General features: G+C 28.1%; 1 non-coding gene across 1 annotated transcript; it reads right to left on the reverse strand.

Moving 5' to 3' along the window:
• Positions 1 to 2487: 2487 nt before the first annotated feature.
• Positions 2488 to 2559, reverse strand: TRNAQ-CUG (transfer RNA glutamine (anticodon CUG)). Its single transcript has one exon. It is a non-coding gene; the product is annotated as a tRNA-Gln (tRNA).
• Positions 2560 to 6044: the final 3485 nt, after the last annotated feature.

The following is a 6044-nucleotide window of genomic DNA, read 5'->3' on the forward strand; positions in this document are numbered from 1 at the left end:
GATAGATCGAGGGTACGGGTATGGTTACGGTTACGGATATTATTCAACTCCATAAAAAATGATATTTAATAATTGTCTGATAAGTTTTTTCTTATATTTTCCCAACTTAAGTATTTTTGTCGAATTGTTAAACTCCTAAATTCGCACTAATTACTTTACAATCCAAATAAATAATATTTTTCTCTGATTTTCCCAACAACCGTTGATAAAAATTGATTTTATTTTATTAAAAACTTCGTTTAAATAAATTATTCAGAACATAAAAAATATATTTAGTCTCATCCGTACGTTGCACGGGACCTAACCTAGTATCATAATTTATTTTTTAGTCCTCCAAATGACATGAATACTTTCCCAACTACAAACTAGATTAAATTCAATATTGAAATAATGAGATGGGCCATTCTATAATGATGTGGTACATGAATTGGGACATAAGAGTAAGATGAATGATTTGAACATATGGTCTATGTCTATGATGTTATTTCTAAATATATTGTGGTGCGCTATTCATTTTAAATACGAGTATATTTTTGAGGGACGGAAAATACGAGCATATTGACTGTAGTGGTAAATACGAGTATATTGATTGAAACTAAGTTATTCCAATTTAACCGATTTATTTTTGCATGTATTTGTTCTTTGAGAATTGAGATCACACCGATTTTTACCAATTGGTACTTTTATTTTCAAAATATTATTTTCACATGTTTTTTTTTTTGAAGATGGAAATATTAGGGCTAGAGATTAGAGTATATTATTTTCACGTAATTTTTACTTATGTAGACTAAGGGTCTGTTTGGTAAGCAATTTCAGTCACCTTATATCATTAGGTGCTACTATGATAGGTCACCTTAAACAATTAGAAGTGTTTGGCAGGTAGCTGAAATAAAACACAAATTCTTATTTATAATGGTGTACAATAAATATTGTACACCGAAGTAAAAGTTGACTCAAAATGCTTAAAAGTTACATTTATATATGTAAAAATTATCTATTTTTTAATGATAAATATTTTCATTTGAATAAAAATTATTTCTTCAAAATCACTAATAATGTATAAATTAATCATTTAACCCTTTAAAATATTTATCTATCAACTTTTTAATTTTATAATATAAAAGTTACAGAAAAATAGGTTAAAGTTTCAAAAAAATGCATAAAAGTTATCTTGGTGTACAATAAATTTATTGTACACCTTGTGCGCGCAAGACCTTTTGGAAATAAAATATAAGTTGGATAAAGTGACTGATATTGAAACGTTAACCTGATTAACGTTTGAGTTTCAGCTCCTAAAATTGTTATTTTTCTTTTAAAAAAAATGATAATAGAATACTAAATAATGAAAAAAAAAAAAAAAAAATGGAGAATTTGCGAGTGTATACCTCTCCCCTAACTCCTCCAAACACCAAGCATTATCTTTGTTTTTTTACCTACAAAAAATTCTCGTATCTCCTTCTTTCCAAATATTTCTTTGATTTCTAAACAAAAATCATCCTAACATATGGAAAAATTTAAAAAAAATTAAAAAATAAAATAATTGTGTCCGCGCAATCAATTGAAAAAACCAGACCTTTGATTTGGAGTCATCATGAGCAACAATGGCAATGGAACATCATCGAGCAATCAATTAAAAAATCCTAATGAAACGTTATATTTCACAATTCATCCCTGTCAATTAAACTACTAAAAATTTCAGGTACTTACAAAACTAGTTCTACCAAACAAACAACATAATTAGCTACCTTATCAGTTTCAGCACCTTATTAGTTTCAGGTACTACCTTATCAGTTTCAGCTATCTTATCAGTTTCAGCTCAATTTCAGTTAGTGTTGCCAAACAAACCTAATTATCCCCAAACTCAACTTATCAAAACTTATCGTCCTTAAGTTTAACATTTTGTTCTATTCAACTTATTTTATCTGAATTTATTTAAAGTTATTTATCTGGAAAAAATACTTATTTTGTCTGAAATAAACCTATCTTTTCTGAACTTATATCTGGAAATATCTGGAAAAAAAACTTATCTTTTCTGAACTTATATTATCTGAACTTATTTTATCTGAACTTATTTTATCTGAAATAAGTCTAAATAATTCGAACAGAATATAGTAATTATCATAACTTATTATCCTTAAAAAACACTAATATGAACTTTATCGGCCTAAAACACAATCCATCTTACAGTAATGCAGGTGTCTATTGAACAAAGGTAGCTAATGTGAGCCAATTATTCTTCGAATGAATAAATAAATTTGTAAATAAAATAAAGAGAAAACAATTTACATTCTGTTACTCAGAGAGTGAACATAACCAAGGAACTTTAATTTAATCATGCAAATTAAGTTAAAAGTACATCGGTAAAAAACTTTGCTATCTAAAAAACGGAAGAAGTACTCGGTACATATAAGTCATTATAGATTAACTACTTCATGACTAGCTCAATTTGTTGATGTTAGAAAAAAAAAACAATGTCAAAATGAAAAAAGGTCCTACCGAGAATTGAACTCGGGTTACTGGATTCAGAGTCCAATGTCCTAACCGCTAGACCATAGGACCACGTTGTTGTTTTTATTTCAGAATTAAATTATATAACAACTCATTTGTAATTGCTGACTTGCTGCATATAATGATTATTTTATCCTTCATCACCACCGTCAATATAACTATTACTCTCTCTATATTTATTTAAGGGATACACATGTCTTTTTCGTCCGTATTTATTTAAGAGATACACTTGTAACACTTGTCATTTTTAATAATTTATCAACCCCACCATCTAATTAAATAACCTATCTAATATATCCTATGTCCCACTACCGTATTAAACAAATAATTTAATAACTACACCCCACCCTCCACCCCTAAAATGACATGTTCCCCCACTTGTTTTACTTATTAAAGTATCTACCCAACCCCACTTGTTTTACTTATTAAAGTATCTACCCAATCCCACTTGTTTTATTACTTAATTTTATTCAATTATTCTTCTTAATACCTGTGTCCGACCAAGTGTATCTCTTAAATAAATACGGAGGGATTATGCCGGTACTTCGTATTTCGTAGTTCATATATCCGTTTCTTAATAGACAAATCGTTTGACTTTTTACACTATTCTTCAAATCGGGTATTTTTCAATTAATTTTTTTTGACACTATTCCCATACGAAGTACTAACTTTGAACACATTTGTGAGATGAAAAGCTTCAATCAGATTTCGATTTTGAATTGCACTTTCAGTGTTGACTGCAGGCATCAGACGTGTAGGCCAGGCCTCACGTGACGACCCACCTATTTTCTCTTTTGATTTCTTTCCATTGAGCTTGTAAGAGTTGATACTATTTTAAGAACTCCCCCCCTTCCCCCTCCATTCCCACTCTTTCCCGTTTTTTCCTCTCTTTCTATTTCCTCCTTTCCGATTTCCATTTTCATAGACTAGTTGAACCGTCGCGTGCTATGCATGCGCCCAGTCAACTTGATATTTTATTACTCAATTTGTTTATTAATTTATTCATTATTATGTATTATCCATAATCATTCATTTAATTACGTGCAAACTCAAGTGTTACATATGTAATAACACATTTCTATGAGCTAAATTATTACTCTTATCATCCCAATTTAAAGATACTTCTAATATTGTTCTTAATTTATTACAGCAATTCGGGTTTGTCTTATTTTCACATTATCTTTTGACCATGTATTATGATTTTTGCATAAATTATTTTCTACATGATTTTATTAGATTCGTTACAATGTATAATTTTAAAATAGTAATTGTTTCATATATTAATTAAATTATAATTAAAGATATTAAAGATCAAATTTGTGCATTGAAAAAAGTAAAAATTCAATTATGTGGTAAATAAAGAACAAAGGAAATATTATTTACATTTTTAAGGTGAATATTAATGAATTTTGATCGTAAGTCAAATAAAGTTCCTTGAGCATGACATATTACTCAGACTTTATAGCTAGACGATATTTATAGTTTTCAACACGTACACAAAGAGTTATAAATATTTGTATTTACGCTCTTGTGAATTACGAAGTTCATAATTATAAAGGATTTTAACTTTGGAGTTATTTTTTCTGAAAGTAGGAAGCTTAATTAACGTAAAGCACTTGGCATTTTATTTGGTTAAGAGTATTAAGTTAATACTTGGCAACATTATAAACTAACATGGTATTGACATGTCAAGAGAACAAACTTCATTCAAATTTACATGGACGGTATATTGAATAAATATACCACCTCTGTTTCATGACGATTATTACGTTTACTGTTTGCACAAATATTAAGACAAAAGTACAAGAGTTAGTTGAATATAATAAAATATGGATAACGTAAGAGAAATGTGTAAAAAGGTGGTGGATGTAAGAAAACAAAATTAATAAGGTAAGAAAAAGTGAGTGGAAAAATGTAAATATTTTGGGGTAAGAAGGGTAAGGTAGTAAATTTTCATGCCCAAAATAGAATAAAGCAGAGTGTAAAGAACATTATGAAACGGACTAAAACGGAAAGTGTAAATATCATTTTGAAACGGAGATGGTATAAGTTTATGAATAACTACGTACACTTCATCAATCATTCACCTTAAGAGTTGGTTGACAAAAATGGCAGTACAATATATACCTCTATTTGAATATTTATTGCCGCATTTTCATTATGAGCTTGATCAATGTTGCAATGTGCATAAATTTGTATATAAAAACACCCATGTACAAAATTAGAGTTGTTCCCCTTGCAATTGGTGCCTTTTTCTTTTGGGGATGCAAATATTTATTAATTGTATTGGGAATTTTATTTCTGAGTATCACGCAGGCTGCAAATAGCATGGTATTCTAATAAAACTGGATTTTATTTTTAAATAAGAAGTTAGTTTCATAAATTTTGGTTATTGATAATTTAAGATATTAATATTTAAAGTTATGCATTAAAAGCATAACTAAAGAAATATGTCAATTTAAAATAAAAAGGAAAGTGTTCAATTCAAAGTTAATTATATTAAGATTGAAGGGTTATCAACTTTATAATGTTCGTGAAATAAAAAATATATTTTTTTGTTGAAAAAGTAGTATTTTCATGAATTTGAGTCGATTTAAACAAGATCCCATACAAAAAGGATATAACTTTCTACTTATATATAAAGTAGAACAATTTTATCATAAAGTATAACTGTTTAAAAAGTGTAGCTTTCTAATTATAAACTTTATACCGTTTAATTATAATGTGTAACTGAAGTCATATATTCATAAGTCGATCAAATTAAAAGTTTACTCCCTATGTTTTAACTTATGACTATTTATTTCTCAACTTATTGTATGTTTTTTTTGTAAAATATATTTAGGAAAAATATCCATAAGACCGCACTTAAATATTCCCTTCATCCATTTTTGTTTAGCCTATTTTAAATTTTCCGTTTTGGGCCATTAATAAAAGAATTTCCCAATACTACAAAATATAAATGATGATGAAAATTACAACTTTACTCTTATATAAAATACATTTGCTACCACCACTTTTGTCTCTTCTCAATTACAAACAACCAAAACTTAACAAAGCAAAAATTGGTCGGAAGGAAATCTTTTAAATACGGAGGGAGTCACAGATACTCTAGTTATTTTATTTCTCAAATTAACATAGAAGTCAATAAGAGATTTCCCATTTTTAGACAAAAATCCCACTTTAGCTGGTCGATTATTAAGGATGATAAGTTAATGTATAATGTTTATACCTATAACTTTTATATACAACTCTTAAGATTATGTATATTATTTTACGTTACATTATGAAGAAATTTCAATTCCAAGAGTGAGAGGTGAGATTGTCATACCTATACAATGGAAAAAACTTATTAAGAATTGTTTATAATCAAAAGGAAATGGGTAAGTAAATTCATTTTTTAGTTAGATTAAATAATAGTGTGTGAAGAGACATGCGAAGACCACAAACTTTCTCTCTATAAACTAAACTAATGAAGAACCTTAAAAATTGTCTAATTATGTACATAGGTTGGTCATGAACTCATGACCCAAAATGGG

The sequence above is a fragment of the Spinacia oleracea genome, chromosome 6 (assembly GCF_020520425.1).
Source record: "Spinacia oleracea cultivar Varoflay chromosome 6, BTI_SOV_V1, whole genome shotgun sequence".
Taxonomy (NCBI): domain Eukaryota; kingdom Viridiplantae; phylum Streptophyta; class Magnoliopsida; order Caryophyllales; family Amaranthaceae; genus Spinacia; species Spinacia oleracea.